At 35.8% G+C, this 19,189-nt stretch overlaps 1 long non-coding RNA gene across 1 annotated transcript in view; it reads left to right on the top strand.

Moving 5' to 3' along the window:
* Positions 1–18,820, top strand: part of LOC147828792 (uncharacterized) — a 28,828-nt gene extending 10,008 nt beyond the window's left edge. Inside the window, exon 2 of the long non-coding RNA XR_015450114.1 lies at positions 18,377–18,820. This is a non-coding gene — a long non-coding RNA (uncharacterized LOC147828792). The remainder of the gene's footprint in view (positions 1–18,376) is intronic.
* The last annotated feature ends 369 nt before the right edge of the window (positions 18,821–19,189 follow it).

The following is a 19,189-nucleotide window of genomic DNA, read 5'->3' as shown; positions in this document are numbered from 1 at the left end:
TTAGGTGTATGCATACAGTGTGCAATGATCAAATTGGGGTAGTTAACATTTTCATCTCCTTAAACCATTTTAAACATTTGATTAACAGGTAATAATTGTGCATGTTCATGAGGTACATTATATTTCAATTCATGTACACAGTATGTACTTATTAAATCAGGAAATTAGTGTTTCAGTGTCCTTATCACCCCTTTTTTTTGGAAATTTTAAGCTCCTCCCTTCTAATTATTAATAAAATATAGGTTGTTGTGAATAGTACTTACTCCACTGTACTGTAGAATACTTTAATATAACTTTTGTTTTTGTATCTGCTGTCCAAACTTACTCTGTCTTCATCCCCTCCCACTGTCCTTCTCAACCTCTAGTAATCAGTATTCCACATGTAGACTGACTTTTTCTTTAGTATCTATTTATGAGAGAGAACATGTAGTATTTGTCATTGTCTGATTTATTACACTTAAGATAATGCCCACCATGTCCACTCATTTTGAGTCAAATTATAGCATTTATTTATGGCAATATAATATTCCCTCACATATATATATCACATTTTCTACATATATTAATTCACTGATGGGCATTTAGAGTGATGCTATATTTACCTACCATAAATACTGCAGGAATAAATACAGGAATGCAGTAGTCTTTTTTTATATGTTGGTATCATTTCCTTTGGATATATATAAGCAGAAGTGAGATTATTGGATAATACGGCAAATGTGGTTTCAGTTTTCTGAGAAACTTTATACTTTTCTCCATAGAGGCTGAATGAATTTATATTCCTGCAAACCGTGTATGAGTTTTCTTTTCACCACATCTTCCCCTACACAATAAATGCTAATATGACACACAGCCAGCATCATGCTGAATGGAGGAAAGATGAAAGCTTTTCCTTTAATATCTAAGAAAAGTAAATAACATCTACTCTCAGAACTCTTACTTAATATAGTAATAGGTCACTTAGCCAGAACAATTACACAAAAGAAATAAAAGACACACAAGTAGGAAGAGCAGAAGTCAAATTTTTCCTGTTTGAGGATGATAAGATTCTATATATCAAAAAACCTAGACTCTACCAAAAGACTGTTAGAATTGGTAAATTAATTCAGTAAAGTAACAGCATAGAAAACCAACATACAAAATTTAGTAGCTTTTAACTAATAATAAATTTGCTAAGAAAGAAACCAGAAAAGCAATCCTTTTCACAATACCCACAAAAAATACTGAGAAATAAACTTAATTGAGGAAAGGAAAAACCTCTATAATGAACATTATAAATCAATGAAGAAATACATTGAAGAAGACATGAAAGGATGGAAAGACCTCTCATATTTATAGAGTGTAGGTATGAATATTGCTAAAATGTTCATATTATCCAAAACAACCAACATATTCAATGCCTTTCCTATCAAAATCCCAATAGCATTTTTCACAGAAATAGAAAAATTCCTAAATTTTATATGGATCAAGAGACCCAGAATAGCCAAAGCAATCTTAGGAAAGAACAGGGCTGGGGTCATCAATGTTATCTGACTTCAAAATATACTACAAAATCATAATAATTAAAATAGCAGAGTATTTCCATAAAAGCAGATCTATAGACCAATGGAACAGAATAGTTCCCAGAAATAACCTCATGCATTTACAATCAACTTATTCTATATAAAAGGGCCAAAAATATACATTGGATAAAGGACAACCTGTTTAATAAAAGTTGCTGGGAAAATTGGATATCCATACATAGAAAATTGAATCTTGTCTCCAATCTCTCACCCTCTACAAAAATGTATTGCAAATGGATCAAAGACCTAAATGTAAGACTTGAAAAATTTGAAATTACTAGAAGAAAACAGGGTACACAGTTCAAGACATTGATAGAAGCAATGATTTTTTTCAGATTGGACACATAAAATACAGGAAACAAGGGTAAAAATAGAAAACTAAGATTATATCAAACTAAGAAACTTCTGCAAAGCAAAGAAGCAAATCAACAGAGTAAAGAAACAGCCTACAGAGTGTGAAAGATTTTTTTGCAAACTAGTCATCTGACAAAAGATTAATATCTAGGATAAATAAGAAACTTTTAAAGCACAACTAGGAAAGGACAAATAACTCAATTAACAAATGGGTAAGGAATATGAATAGATAATTCTCAAAAGAATAAATACAAGTAGTCAACAAATTTATGAGAAATTGCTCAACATCATTAGTTGCCAAAGAAATAAATCAAAACCACATGAGGTATCATCTCATACCAGGTAGAATGGCTGTTACACAAAGACAAAAAATACATGCTGACAGAGTACACAATGTTGACCAAGCCATGTTTTGCTTTTTGGTCAACTATAGGCTCAAAATTCTGCATGGCAACATTTGGCTGTACAAGTGATCATTTCTTTTGATGAGATATTTTTTCTTTTCTGCCCAGTTTTTCCCTTAAGTGTGCACCCTTCAGTCATTTACATTATCTTCTTGGGCCCTAAAAGCATTTCAGTGTGTGATTCTTGACGTATACAGGGAGGGAAACAGAATATTATGTGTTCATATCAAGAAATACTTATGACAGGGATTTTACCTTTGGTGACTCTTTCAACATAACAGTCTATGGTTTAAAGGCTATACTATCAGGTTGGGGAGTAAACACCCACAGAGCCTGGCACATCATGGTGACAGTATCTATTCATCGAATGAATAAAAGAGTGAATGTATGAACAAATGGAGTTGCTGTAAGAATTGAAAAATTTGATCTGTGGATAATTTAGACAAAGATTTCATTTACTGTGAAATTCTGATTCCATAACCTAAAAACACCATAAAGCTATTTCTATCTCACATGCTTTCAGATTGAGTATAATTGCATCATTGAAAATTTAAATCTAGAAGGGATTTGTCAGAATGTCTAGTCTGCTCACATCCTACTTCCATTAATTTGTAAATTAATAAGTTTGAAAATCAGAGGAGATCACTTGTGTTTTGTTATTTCCTCTTTAGATTTAGGAGACAATGTTCACTCTTTGCTTTTTTGTCTCATTCACGGCAAACTTAAAAGTATCCATGCCAGTTTTATATTCCCGCCGTAACAAATTATCATAATCTTAGAAATTATCATTTTTAAAAATACAATTCAAAGTTTCTGTAGATCAGAAATCTGGGCATGGTGTGGCTTGCTGTTTTGTTTTATTTACTTATTTTTTTTAATTTTTGAAAATTTTATTGGTACACTTTAGGTACACAATTTGTTTACATTTATCATTGGGTGTTTGTACCTGTACATGATATATCTTGGTTCTTATTTTTTTCCCCATTACCTGTGCACCCTTCACCCCCTCCACCCTTCCCTATTTACATAGATTTCATTTCCATTTTTTTTTCTTTCATCATAGTCTTTCCTTTCTCTATTTTCCTTTCCCCTTCCACTCCCCTCACTCCTTCGTCTTTGGACCTTTTTTCCTATTTCAAATTATCAATTATTCATTTTAATCATTTTAACTCTTGTTTACACTATCAGTTTCTCATACTAGTGAAACTATTTGGTATTTACACATGTGTGTCCTGTTTATTTCACTTAAGAGTATGGCCTCAATATGCATCCATTTAGCTATAAATGACTGTACTTTTTCATTCTTTACGGCTGAGTAGTGCTCCATTTTATAAAAAACCCCGACATCTTCTTTATCCAGTTTCCACTTGATGGGCATTTGGGCTGCTTCCAAGCTTTAGCTATTACAAATTGTGCCGCGATGTACATGGGTGCATATATGTCACTGTGGTATGATTCTTTTAATTCTTTTGGGAAGATACCCAGCAGGGGAATACCTGGGTCAAATGGGACCTCTAGTCCTAGTTCTTTGAGGTATCTCCATACTGACTTCCACAGTGGTTGCACCAGTCTGCACTCCCACCAGCAATGGAGAAGGGTTCCTTGCTCCCCACAACCCCGCCAGCATTTGTTATTTGTTGATTTCTTGATAGCAGCCATTCTTTCTGGGGTGAGGTGGAATCTCAGTGTTGTTTTCATCTGCATCTCTTGAATGACCAGTGATGTTGAACATTTTTTCATATATTTGTGTGCTACTTTTACTTCCTTGTCTGAGAAATTTCTGTTCATTTCAGATGCCCATGTTTGAACTGGGTCTTTGAATTTGGGGGTCTGATTTTTTTTCAATTCTTTATATATTCTAGATAGTAGTCCTTTGTCTGAGGCACAGCTGCTAAAACTTTTTTCCCATATTGTAGGTTGTCTCTTAGCTCTGTTGGTGGTTTCTTTTGCAGTGCAGAAGCTTTAATAAGATGAGATCCCAGTTGTCGATTATTTCTGCTAGTTCCCATGCTACTGAGGTTTTGTTCATGAAGTCTTTTCCTATGCCAATGTCTTCAAGAGTTCTATCTAACTTATCTTCCAGCAAGTTTAGTGTTTCTGTCTTAATATTTAGATCTTTAATCCACTTCGATATTAGTTTAGTGCATGGTGATAGGTATCAGTCTAGTTTCAATCTTTGGCAGGTTGAAATCCAGTTTTTCCAACACCATTTATTAAATAGGCTATCTTTCCTCCAATGATGGTGGTTGGCTCCTTTGTCAAAGATGAGGTGGTTGAGCATGTCTGGAGTTGTTTCTGCATCTTCTAATCTATTCCACTGATCCTCAGGTCTGTTCCTTTGCCAGTACCATGCTGATTTTATCACAGTAGCTTTGTAGTATAGTTTCAAGTTGGGGATTGTGATACCCCCAGCCATGTCTCTGTTGCTTAGAATTGCTTTAGGTATTCTAGGTCACTTCTGGTTCCAAATGAAGTTCTGGATTGTTTTCTCTAGTTCTGTAAAGTATATTCTTGGAATTTCAATTGGCACTGCATTGAATCTATATAGTAGTTTTGGAAGTATGACCATTTTCACTATATTGGTTCTTCCTACCCAGGAGCAAGGGATGTCTTTCCATTTTCTTGTATCCTCTTCGATCTCTTTTTTCAGATTCCAGTAGTTTTCAGTGTAGAGGTCTTTTGCTTCCTTTGGTAGATTGATTACTAGATATTTCATTTTTTTAGATGCTATTGTAAAAGAAATTGTTTCCCTAATTTCTCTCTCAGTGAGTCTGTTATTTGTGTACAAGAAGGCTATTGTTTTTTGAGTGTATCCTTGTATCCGGCTACTCTACTGAATCTGTCAATTAAGTCTAGATGTCTTCTGGCAGAGTTTTTTGGGTCTTCTATGTAAAGTATCATATCGTCAGCCAATAATGACAGTTTAACTTCTTCTTGTCCTATGTTTATTCCTTTTATTTCTTTCTCTTTTCTAATTGCTGTGGCTAATGTTTCCAGAACTATATTGAACAGGAGTGGTAATAGTGGGCATCCTTGTCTTGTTCCTGATTTTAGCAGGACAGTTTTTAGTTTTTGACCATTTAGTATGATGTTGGCTGTTGGTTTTTCATAGATAGCCTTAGTCAGGTTGAGATAAAGACCTTCTATTCCAATTTTCTGTAAGGTTTTTATCATGAATCGGTGCTGGATTTTGTCAAATGCTTTTTCTGCATCTATTGAGACGATCATGTGGTTTTTGTCCTTGACTCTGTTAATATGGTGTATTACATTTATTGACTTAAGAATGTTGAACCAACCTTGCATCCCTGGGATAAATCCGACTTAGTCAGGGTGTATGATCTTCTTGCTGACCTTCTGTATTCTGTTTGCCAGTTTCTTCTTGAGGATTTTTGCATCTATGTTCATTAGGGAGATTGGCCTGTAGTTCTGCTTTTGGGTTGGGTCTTTCCCTGGTTTTGGAATCCATGCAACACTTGCTTCCAGAAATGAATTTGAAATTATTGCTTCCCTTTCAATTTCCTTGATGATTTTAAAGAGTAATGGTGTTAGTTCTTCTTTAAATGTCTTGTAAAATTCAGCAGTGAAGCCATCTGGACCTGGGCTTTTCTTTGTGGGTAAACATTTTATTACATTTTCAATTTCACTCATTGTAATTGGAGTGTTTAGAATTTCTATATCTTCTTCATTTAACTTTGGCAATTCGTATGTATCTAGGAGTCTGACCATTTCTTCTGTGTTTTCCATTTTATTGGAGTAGAGGTTCTCAAAGTAGGTACTGATGATCCTCTGGACTTCTGTTGGATCTGTTGTGGCTTCCCCTTTTTCATTCTTAATTGCATTGATTTGAGCCTTTTCTTTCCTTTTTTTGATAAGGTTCACTAAAGGTTTATCAATTTTATTTATTCTTTCAAAAAACCAACTCTTTGATTCATTGATTTTTTTGTACTGTTCTCTTAGTCTCCATTGCATTGATTTCTGCCCTAATCTTTATAATTTCCTCTCCTGTACGAGCTTTGGATTCATTATGCTCTTGTTTTTCTAGGAGCTTGAGGTTCTGCATTAGGTTATTTATCTGAGTTTTCTCTCTTTTCCTAATATGGGCATTCACTGCTATGAATTTCCCACTTAAAACTGCTTTCATTGTGTCCCATAGATTCCTGTATGTTGTACTGGCATTTTCATTTACTTGTAGAAACTGTTTAATTTCTTCTTTAATTATTTCTGTGACCCATTGGTTGTTCAAGAGGGTGTTATTCAGTTTCAATGTGCTTATTGGGGTTTTGTGGTTTCTTATGTTATTGATCTCCAATTTTATTGCACTGCAGTCTGATAATATACAGGGGGTAACTTCAATTCTTTTCATTTACTTAGATTTGTCCTATGAACTAGCATGTGTTCTATTCTGGAGAATGACCCGTGTGCAGCCGAAAAGAGTGTATATTCCGATTTTGTGGGGTGGAACACTGTAAACATCTATTAAGTCCTTTGGTTCAATAGCTTGGTTCAGTTCTAGAATTTCCTTGTTAACTTTTTGTTTAGATGATCTGTGTATTTGTGATAGTAGGGTATTGAGGTCCCCCACTACAACTGTGTTAGTGTGTATTTGGTTTTTCATGTCTATTAATATTTGTTTTGTATAGTTGGGGGCATTCATATTTGGTGCATATATATTTAGGATTGTCATCTCTTCCTCTTGGATTGTTCCCTTCACAATGATGTAGTGACCATCTTTGTCTCTCTTAATTAGTTTTGGTTTGAAATCTACTTTGTCTGAAAATAAGATTGCTACCTCTGCTTTCTTCTGGGTTCCTGTGGTGTGAGGAACTGTTTGCCATCCTTTTACTTTCAGTCTATGAGTTTCTTTTTGAGTTAGGTGTGTTTCTTGTATACAGCATATTGTTGCATTTTCCTTTTTAATCCATTCTGTCAGTCTATTTCTTTTGATTGGTGAATTGAGGGCATTAGCATTGAGGGTTATAATTGATAGATATTGATTTATCCTTGTCATGATGTTTTACTTTTGTTGGCTCTTTTATTTCTTTTTTCCCCCCTTTCCCTTTAGTGTCTTATGTTGCCTGGTGGCTTCCCTCTGTTGGTCCTCATGGAGTTGTGACCGTCATTGCTTTTTTCTAGGATATTGTTTAGAATTGCTTGGAGTGCTGGTTTGGTGTTCATGAAATTTCTCAGGTGTTCTTTGTCGTGGAAGTATCTAATTTCCCCATCAATTTTGAAAGATAATTTTGTACAACAGTCTAGTTTGGAAATTATTATCTTTTAGGGCTTGAAATACTTCACTCCAGGCTCTCCTTGATTTGAGGGTTTGTGTTGAGAAGTCTGCCATGATTCTGATGGGCTTTACTTTGTAGGTGATTTGTTTCTTTTCCCTAACTGCTTGTAGGATTTTGTTCTTCTGTTAGGTTTCTGGGATCTTGACTATCATATGTCTAGATGTAGATTTTTGGTCATGGCTAGTTGGAGTTCTATATACCTCACTTATCTGTATGTCCAATTCTCTACCTCTGTCTGGGAAGTTTTCCACTATTACTTCTGTGCACAGGTTTTTTATGTCAATTGTGCTTTCTCCTGTTTTTTCATGGACTCCTATCAGTCTTATGTTATTCTTCTTTGCATCATCTAGCAGTTGTTGGATTGATTTCTCATGGTCCCTTACTATTTTTAAGAAATCTCTATTTTCATGGTCTCTAACCATGATCCTGTCTTCTATACCTGATATTCTATCTTCAGATTCCCTTAATCTGCTGTGGATACTTTCAATGGAGTTTTTGATCTCCTGAATATCTGTTTGAATCTGTTTCATGGTTTCCATTTCTTTCTTATGTGGGCGATCATGGTTTCCATTTCTTTCTTGTGCTGTGTATTCATGGCTTCCAGCATGTTTCTGAGCTCATCTATTTTTTTTATCTGTTTCTGTTCTAGATCCTCTAATCATATCTTTCACTCTACTCACCATCTCTGCAGATATCTGGGAGATTATTTCTGCTTTGAATTTTTCTAGAGCCTCATTCATCTGTTTTGTTACTTCCTGTGCTATTAGTTCAGTGTATCCAGGAGGTTGGTTATGGGACTTTTCCATCTCATTTCCCCCAGGATTTACCCTTGGTGGGGTGGAAGCATGAGTTTGTGCCTCGCTTAAATGTCTTCTCATTTTTGCTTTTGGTACTGTCCTTGGTCTAACTCCTGGTTTGATGGTTTGAAATTGCTTATTGAAGGTATCTTTGTTGCTTGTAATTAAAACCCTTATGAAATGATTGCTTCTCAGAAGTGTCTTCCAGATACAGTTGGTCTTTAAGTTTTGAGTCTCTAATGACTCTAAGGCTATCTCATTTTCCTTATACTAGGAAAGTTCATTGACTAGATCAATACCAACACCTTAGCCCAAGTGATACAATCAGCAACACCACTGCATACAGTACATCTTAGAAAATGACATTTTGTGGTAGTTATTAATCTATCCCCTTTAGCTGTGTGAATTAAATCAAGATCGAGGACCAGCCCAACATATAGTGAATAAACTCTTCAATATCAATTTTACCCTTTGGGATGGGGAGTTAGAAGGGGTTGGGGAGGGAGGGATAGATGGGAAGAAGGATAGGGGAAGGTTAGCAGTGTGGTCAGAGGACACAGGTGAGAAGGAAAAAGAGAATACTAGGAAAATAAAGAAGAACTCCGAATGAGCACCAAAACAGGGACAAAAAGGGAAGATGAACAATGTGAGAGAGCAAGAGAGTGAGTGTAAGAGAGAGAGAAAGGAAAGAGAAAAGAAAGAAGGAAAGAAAAGAAAAAAAGGAGAGAAAAACAAATATTTGCAAAGAGTAGGGAAAAATAAAGATAAGAGGAGAAAAAGAAAAGAAAAGAGAAAAAAACAAAATAATAAAACTAATTTTGGGAATCAAAAATAACCATGAAGATGAAGGGCCTCTTTCAGGGTATGTCTCTGCTGTCACAATGGACAATGTGGGTTGTAGTGTGCAGATATAAGTCAATGAGTCTCAGCAAGCTAGTCGCAGACCCATGAGATTCAGGCAGATTTCTGGCTGCAAGTCCCAAGTTGAGCTCCCTGTCCTCCTGTAGTGTTGAACTCTGCAGAGTTGTATTGCAGGTTCCAGCTGCCCTTCCCCTGAATATAGTCCCGGTCCTGATGGGAGGTGAAGATGACTCCAACGTACACAGTACAGTGGTCTGGTGGTCCAGTGTCCTCTACATCTTTGTAGTGTGGAACCAGGTGGCTGTACAGAGGAGCATTGGGTGGGGTGGGGTGGGGTGGGGGTGGGGGGGTGGGATTGCTGCCAGGGCATGGGCTGATGCGGTGGGTTCCATGCAACTCACGAAGTTGCTATGGCGTCCGCAGACCTGCCTGTCTGCAGAGGGCTGATTCGGCGCGTTCGGCGTGACTCTGGACATTGCCACGGCTTGTTTTATATTTGATCCAGATTCACAGGCAAAAATCAAGGTACTGGATGACCTGGACTTTAGGTTCTGAAGAAGAAACCCCTTTCAAACTCTTTCAGGTAGTTGACCTAATTTAATCTCATGTACACTCTATATCCTGGCAGTTGGCTGAGTGGCTCCCACATTCTTTGGTTCTTTTTCTATTTTCAAAGCAAATTGAGTCTTTTTAAATTAAATCTCTCCAACTTCCTCTTCTACATCATCTCTCTTTCTTTTTCCAAATCTCTTCGATTTGCCCTCTGTCTTCCTCTTCTATTTTTGTTTTGTTTTCATTTGTTTCTGAGACAAGGTCTTGCTATGTAATTTAGGCTTGGCTTGAAATCACCATACAGCCCAGGCTGGCCTTGAAATCATGGCAATTATCTTGCCTCAGCCTCCTGAGTGCTGGGACTACAGTACACACAGCTCTCTTCTATATTAAGGACTTATTGGTGCCGCCCATATAATCAAGAATAGTGTTTGTATTTCTAGGTCAGCTGACTAATAGTCTTACTTATGGTTGATTTAACAGCAGAACCCAAATTAGTGCTTAACTGTAAAACCAGGGAATAGGAACCTTGAGAGGAAACCTTTAGAATTCTGCTTACCACATTGCCTTTTTGTATTATTTGATTGTATGTACCTCTCTGCTAGAGTTAAACATTTAAATGTCAGGTCTCTGTCTTGTGGCTAAATATTATACTGGTATGTGCATATACTCTAGAGCCCAACTATTTGGATCAAAATCCTTTCTGTGCCACTTCTTTCTGACTGGCCTAGAAAACTTCTACATTTTTATGATTCAATTTCTCTAACTGTAAGTGGTAATAATCATAATACCGCTTTCAGAGGTGCAGAATAAATAACTCGCAATATGTTTGGCTAACATTTTCACCCTGAGTATCTAGCATTATATTTTATATATAGTAAATGAATCCTAGATATGAATTTTATTTTACTGGCACCTTTGACTTTTTATTTCCCCTCTTCGCTGATGTAACCTTCTCCCTCTCTTAGATCCTAGATTTCTTGAAGCTTAATATTATATAGTTTATTTTTTATTCTCATAACCTAGCAAAGAATCTAGAATATAATAGGTGATATATGAGCATTGGTTAAAGAATTAAATGAATTAATAAATTATTATTTCCAATGAATTCAGTCTCTGACACATTATAGCCTTGCTGTTTTGTATTTATAGCCCTAATAGGTATTCATTTTCTTGATGTGGCTATGGAAGTTATGAGATGTTCTGAAAGTCATACAGATGATTAGCTTTTATTTTCCCTTGATATGGCCATTTTTCATATGCATATTTAACCCTTTCAATTATATTTTAAGGGTCAAAGTATAGAGTAAAAATAATTATCCTTATGGAAAGGCAGGAAGGTCAGAGGTGAAGTCATCATTAAGTTAAAACTAATGCCATGAGAAGTGACATGTTTATATTAACAATCCCATTTTCAATTTTGGAAATGGGAGCCCCCTCAAAAGTTGAGAAGTCTACAAGCCAAAGAAAAATCACATTAAGAGTCATTCGTTGACTCAACTGCAAACCTAGTTTATGTAAATTTAATTAATGCAGAAGATCATCCAAATTTAGAGAAAAGCCATTCCACCTGAATGATGTCTCGTGGCTTGTTACCATTTTCTTTAATTTAATGTACATGTAATAAAATATGCCTATGATATTCTAGGGACAGCTGGGACCCTTAGGTAGGATTTGATTATGGAATTGGGCATCTTTAAGAAGTAGAAAGGAAGTAGCCTCTGCATCTCAGCAAACAGCCAAGCTGACAGCCTGTGGTTTTGGGACCTATCTGCTTCTTTCTAGAGCAGGTTTCCATGCCTACCCAAGTTCCCCTATAAGCCCAGAAGACCAAACCCTAACAGCAAACCCAATATCCAATCAATCAAATATTGATCCTCAAAGGGGTGGAGATGGGACCCTTGCCCCATAACACAGGACTGCAGCCCCAGATACAGGGGTGTCCAGGCCCTGGTTGTGTCCATGCCTCTGGGGTGGCTGTTTATCACTTCTATATCAGAGAGAGAGACAAACCTGGCCAATATGAGTCTGGGAACCTCTAGATCCCACTAGATGTAACAGTACATTATAAAGAGTAAAAATAGACTGCATGTTAATATTATATGATAGTTTTATTTGGGAAAGTTAGCAAATGCACTTAATATATCTTAATAAGTTTAAATCTTGCTATGGCTAAGTAGTATTCCACTGTACATGTATACTACATTTTCTGAATCCATTCATCTTGACTGTTAATTCTTCCATAAGATCTGGTAGAATTCTCATCCATATTGGTAGAATTTTAGTTACTGCTTCAATCTCATTGCTTGTTATTGATCTGATTTTGTATAACTTCTTGGTAAGTCATATGCACCTTCTCTTTCTTTCGGTAAGTTTGGCAAGGGAGTTACCAATCTTGACTATCTTTTCAAAGAACCAGCTTTTTCATTCATTGATCCTTTAAAGTTTTAGTTTCAAATTCATTAATTTCTGCTTGATCATTATTATTTCATTATTATGGATTTGGATTGGTTTGTTCTTGCTTTTCTAGGACTTTGAAGTGCATCATTATGTTACTTATTTGACCTCACTCTGTTCTTCTAATATAGCCTCTAATCGCTACAAACTTCCCTGGAAAACTGTTTCCCTGGAAAGTGTTTCCAATAGCACTTTATTCTAGGAATGTTTTACTTTCCTGATTTCTTTGATTTATTAATCATTTAAGAATGTATTATTCAGTTTTTATGTGTTTGTGAACTTTTTGTGGATTCCTTTCTGTTGATTTCTAGTTTCATTTCACTGTGATATGATAGAATGCACAAGATTATTTCAATTTTTTGTATTTATTAAGATATGTTTTAATGGCTTGAAATATAGTCTGTTTTAGAGAAAGTTCCGTGGGATGCTGAAAAGAAAGTGTATCCTGGTGTTGTAGGGTGAAACACTCTATAGATATTAATGAAGTTCATTTGGTTTATAGTGCAGTTATTTCTGATGCTTATTGTTGTTTGGAACAATTGACATATTTATTTGTGATAGTGTTGTGTTGAAATCCCCCACTAGTATTGTATTGAGGCCTATCTGCCCATTTAAGTCATGTAGTGTGTTATCAAACTGGGAGCACCAATATTCAGTGCATGTATATGAACAATTGTTATCTCTTCCCAATATATAATGACTATCTTTGTCTTTTCTGACCAGTTTTGGTTTGGAGTATAACTTGTGGGACTTTAGTACAACTAATTCTGCCTGCTTTCAGTTTCTGCCACCTGGGATATCATTATTTCTTCCTTTAACTTTCAGTCTGTGTATATCTTTTCAAATGACCTGTGTTTCTTGGACACAGCATATAGATGGGTCTTGAGGAGTTAAGACCATTTACACTGTTATGCTCAAAAGGTATGTAGTAATTCCTGCTATTCTGTTGTTTTTCTGGTGTTTGATTCATCGTTGTTGTTTATTTGTCTTCTCTCCCAGTGAGCATTACTATTTCTTCTTGTCTTGGAGTTGTCATCTTGGTCTGTGTTTAGGATTCCCTTAAGTAATTTCTGCAGTGCTGGGTTGGTTGTCTTGAATTTCTCTAACTTAAGTTTATCAAGGGAGATATTTATTTCTCCCTCAATTTTGAAGGATTGATTGGCAGGATATAGGTATAGTAATCTGAATTAGCCATTATTTTCTTTGAGGTGTTGGAAAACTTCATTCCATGGTGTTGATTATATGTTGTGGTGTTATGGCTTGTGTTTAGATGTTCCCCCCAAAGCCTCATGTAGTCATAGGTGGCTGGATTTAGATGTGTGATGCTGAGATTGATTCATGATGCCTGTCTGCCATGCCACCTTGTTTAGCAGCTGGTCAATTATGAACTGTAACCTCTACAAACTGTGATGCAATCCTGGGATTGGGGGCACTAAGTTTAAGGATGTGAATGCTGCTTGCCCTAAGTAGCCTGGATAAGATATAAAGGCTTAGGAGGCCAGGAAGTTTGCCTCTGAGAGGGCAGTGTGTGAAGCCAAAGGTGCAGTGGAGACACCAGAAGGTTGGAGAAGTCAGAAATGTATATCATTCAAGGAAAGCTGCATGCACTGGGCAAAGCCAGCCAAAGAAAGAAGCCATGGCAGTTACAACCACCAGAAGTGCTATAGGGGGCAGACTCTCTCAATCCATTTGGAGTTCAAAACTTGCCACAGATTTCTGGGTATGCTGGATGTGGGATTTAATGTTTGCCCTGCTGGATTTTGGTCTTGCTTTGTTCCCACTCCTTGCTATCCCCATTTGTATCTTTTGTAATAAAAATGTTTATCTTGTGTTATTGAATGTTGGAACTGTTTAACTTTCTTTTTATTCATACAAGGGCTTGCAGCTTAATCTCAGAGGAGACTTTGGATTTGGACTTTTCAGCAATGCTGAAACTGTTAGGAATTTGGCAACTCTTAAGATGAAATAAATGTCTTTTGCATAAAAGGATGTGTATGAGTCTTTGGGGCCTCAGGGGTGGAATGTTATGGCTTTTGTCTAGATGTTGCCCAAAAGCCTCATGCAGTCATAGTTGGGGCTTTTTCAGAAGTGGCTGAATTTAGAGTGTGTGACACTGGGATTGATTCACTGTGCAATGCTAGCTTCAAGGGCAGTAGGATTAAGAGTGTGAGTGCTACTTTACCTAAGTAGCTTGGATAAGAAATGAGGAATAAAAAGAGCTGTGGTCACCCATTGTTGCTTTGCTACCTTCTGCCACTTATGAACTATTTCTCCTCTGCAATGCTTGTCTGTTGTACTATCTTGTCTTGGAGCCAATCGATTATGGACTGAAACCTCTACAAACTGTTAGCTAAATAAAACTTTTCTCTTTAACTTGGAGTGTTGAATATTTTGTCTCAGCAACAAGAAAAGTAACTAAGACATGTGGGGAGGTTCTTTCCTGCTTATGACTTTGGGATTCTAAGTGTCTCCCTCTCTCCTCTCTCTCTTTGTCTCTCTCTGTCTCTCTCTGTCTCTCTGTCTGTCTGTCTCTCTCTCTCTCTCTGGTACTGAGGATTGAACTTGAGTCCTTGTGCTTTTTGGGCAGGAGGTGGAACCACTGAGCTAAATCCCTAGCCCTAAGTGTCTCTTTTATCAGAGTACCTAATTCAAATTTTGGAGAAATTTATTCTATAATGCCAGTGAATAAATTTTATATCAGTGCTTTCATTTATGATTAATTTCCTTGTTTCCTTGTTATTTCTTTAGATTTATCCAAAACCTCTTGGATAGTCTCTTTAGTGTTGCTTATTTTTTCTTTGACCCTGCCTGAATGTCCATGCACTTTCACTCTATCTTCAACTCCTGATACTCATTCTTCTGACTGATCTAGTTTACTCTGTAGACTCTCAGATGAGTTTATTTGTTTGTTTTGGGCTTGTTAATGTTTCCATTATCAGGATTTCTGTTTGTTATTTGGTTTGGTTTTGTTTTTTAGAATTTCTTTCTCCTTATTGCAGTTTTCTTTCATATCCTGCACTCTTTTTTTAATACTTTCAAGTGCTTATTATACCTTCTTTGAGCTCATGAATCATTCTAGTAATTAATATTTTTAACTGATTATTTGCCTCTTCTTTGATCTTATTGATCATTTTAACTATTAGTTTCTAAAACTATTTCCTGGAATTTTATCTGTTTTAATATCTGTGGGATCAGCTTTTGGGGAGTTATGTGCTTTTGAAGGCATTGTATTGCCTTCTTTTCTCATTTTCATTGTGGTTCTCTATTGAAACTTGTAGAACAATTGAGTAGAATGTTTCTTCCTCTGTCAGGTGAGGTTCATTTTTTAAGTAGCTTTTTCACTGTGGTGTGTCCTGGATTGTTGTCATGCCTCTATGTGTGAGTACTGACACGGTCTACTCTGGGTACTACATTTATCTCCAAGTGCTCATTTGAGAAGACAGAGTAAGCACTGGTGACATCAACACCCAAGAATGTAACCATAAATTATATGACATTTAAGAACTTGGTGGAAGTGTTATCTACTATTACACTGACTCAAGATAAAACACAGCATATAATATGCTATAGGAGGCTAGACTAAATTATTCATTGATGATATTCAGAATATTTCAAATAGTACATAAGTAAAACGGAAGAATAGATAGCAGAACAAAGAAGAGAAAATGAAAACAGAGAATGAAATAATAATATAATACAAAAATAATAAAGGAAAGTAGAGTGACAAAAGCAGGTATGTGGAGAAATTTAAAGACATTAGAGATAGGAAGACAATATGCATTGAGAGAGGTTGTAATCGAATTATAACCAGCTATTAATCAGTCAAACAAATTTAGATATTCATAAAGAGCGACTGTGTGGAAATATATGACAAAAGAAGTTAGAAAATTATGGATCCAGAGCTAAAAATCAATACAGCTATACTAATATATACACATATACAAAGACTGGTCCTTGTCATTAAGAAGTCCTACAAAAGCTATTACCAAAAAAGAGACAAAAAGTAAAGCATAAAAGAAAAGAGGGATAGGGGAAAAGGCAGTTGTCCTGTTGTGATTAGAACAAATATCCCTGAACAAATTTTCACTGCCTCTGTTTTTTGCCCATCACATTTGGGGGTTTGTACCAGTCTCAGGATCAGTAATTGCACATTTACTCTCTTTCTTCTTGATATCATATCTATTAAATAAAAAGATTTAACTGTCTTAGGAATTGACTGACTTGTTTATTAAACTGTATATGTCTCTCTGAGTGTGCATTTGTGTGTATATGTGCAAGACTTGAAAATAAAACAAGATCACATTTAAAATTAAGAAAAAGATTTAATTATTGAATCACAGTGGCAGCAGAAAACTTGAAATAAAGTGAGGTTTTTTTTGTCTTGATGCAGTGGATTTTCTGGAAATCACATGAATGCACTTGCGTCAAGGACACAAAAATCCTGCCTGAGCCTTTTGCATTTTACAAGTGACAGTATATTAGGAGGTATTATGACAAATCTATGTCCACCAGATATCTTGGAAAGCCATTTTCCCTGGCTTATGAACTGAAGGAAGAGCAGAATTCAAATATGAGTTTCTTTACAAGCCTATATAGCCAGCTCATTTTTTCATGCTTACCTCCCACGCCTTACATTTCCCAATGACCTCTCCTTAAAACCTTACTCTTTTGGAATATAATCCAGTGCAGTTATAGGTCTCAGAAATCTATTTTCTATACAATGCTCTGTTTGCTCATGTCTGATTGTCTCAACAGCACATTAATATTTTAGGGCAGCTCAAGTGACCTCAGCCATCCCTTGCAATTGATGTTTGTCTGACAAGGATACAAGTCAGAAAGCTGCTGGACTAGGTAACAAATAGTTCTTGCTCTCTGTGACAATCAAATTTAGAAATAGTCATTTTTTGCATTTTTTCCTCATGATAGAATCCCAAGGACTTCCACAAAATTATCAGTGGCAATATCCCTAACCTTCAACAAAGGCCTCAAAGGTGATAAAATTGTGTATTTGGTCCACTTTTCTCAGGTCTCTTAGATATCTAGAATTCTCTGTTTTTCTCTGGAGCTTTGGCATCCAGGAAAAAACGTGCTCAAAGCTCCAGTCAAATGAATGGCCTATTATCATTTTGTTTTCTCTTGCACTATTTGTCATATGACTGGGTTAGGTTTGACCTCTCTTTATCTTTCACTTATTTGGATGGAATTGTGAAATGACACATATATTTATCTAATATCTCTTATTCTTACAATCTACACTTTTGAAGTCATGCTTACTTAGTTTTCCCCCAGGCTGAATAGCTCTACAAAAAAAAGTTGCATCTGTTTCTGAGAACACTTCCATATCTGGCTAATTCCTGTGGGTAAGGCATGAACTTTATTTCTGCCCCTTTTTCCAAATAACTTTTGAATTATTCCTGTGCCTAGGTTCAACAAATTCTTTTCACATTCACTCTCAGTTTTCATGAATTGACTGGACTACCTCAATTAACTGCAGTTTTCAGAATCATCCCTGAAAATCTCTAAGAATCCATCAGTGATTACAGAGGAGTGGCCTTAGTTTATTGTTTTATTTTTCTGCTCTATTATTTCTATTTTGAATAATTTGCTATTTCTATTTTGAATAATTTATAAATTTTTTCTTAGATATTGTGTTTCAGAAAAGTTTGACTATCCAAACTAAAGCAGAACCCACCCTATCATTCAATCTTCATAAATTACTACACAATTAATTGTTAGTAACTACCAATATATGCCATGATTTAGCTTTCCACTAGTGTATGTATCCCATTGTAATGGAAACAATTCTATTTTGCACTCTACTAGATGAGCTGTGCCTAGAATAAAGCCCAACCCGCAGTTGGTGTCTGCCTAATATCTGTTGAGTATATGAATGAACTAAATTGCCAGTCGATCCTATGCCCAGATCACTGACACTTGGTACTGATAATGTATTTTTACAATTTTGCAACTTAATATCTTATTAAAACTCATGGTAATTTTGTCGCATCTGCAAGCATTTTTAAGACTCTTGTATTCTTTTATGATTTTCTAGTGTTTTCCTAAATTATAAAATTGTTAACTTTTCTCTATTCTTTTCTCAGAGATAACTTGAGAGGACAAATTGCAAAGGGGACAGAAAAGGAGATGGAAAAGAAGGCTGGTGCTCAGAAAAAAAGACAATTTTCCACTGAGTAGGCATGATGATATACAAAAAAACATAGATTTTGTTGTCAGAGATCGGAGTTCACATTCTGGCTTGCTCGGGTCGTTTAGTGGTTTGTAACTCTGGACAAGTTGTTTACGTCCTCTGAACTTCACCTACAAAAATCAGGCCAATAACAGTAGCTATCTCATGAGGCTGTTGTGAGTGTATATAAATGACTTAATATATCTAATAACAATGCTAATATGATCTTATTATGGCAATCTTATCTACCCGTTTTCCACTCTTACCTTGATTTCCAAGAAAATACTTCCTCAGGTGGTATGCAGAATATTATACTGTCTTGTGTGTTTTCCTCACCTTACCTCAATTCTGGTCTTAATAAATAAAAACTACATTAAATTGTAAGACCTGTAAAAAATTGAGAAAGAACTTACTCCCAAAATATCCTGATGTAGACACACAAGCTTAAATATTGGATGGTTTCTCCCATATGAGAAATGAAAATTACAAGTAAAGAGCAAAATAAAAAATAGATGGGAAATAGGGAACTAAATCTTTCTCAAATTGGAAGTGGATCAGGAGATGGAAGGAGGGGAGGGAAAGGGGATGAAAAAAAGAATTAAGATGTATTATGTTCATGTACCAACTCTACACAAGGAATGTAAACATTATGTACTAATATAAATAAATAAATAATCCTACTTTCTGGTTAAACATTATATACAAAATTTACACTATTCTTTCACAG

This window comes from Heterocephalus glaber, unplaced genomic scaffold, assembly GCF_053883595.1.
Source record: "Heterocephalus glaber isolate CG9 unplaced genomic scaffold, H.glaber_assembly_v1.0 deba00000936, whole genome shotgun sequence".
In the NCBI taxonomy this organism is placed as follows: domain Eukaryota; kingdom Metazoa; phylum Chordata; class Mammalia; order Rodentia; family Bathyergidae; genus Heterocephalus; species Heterocephalus glaber.
This window is presented reverse-complemented; position numbering and strand designations above follow the sequence as displayed.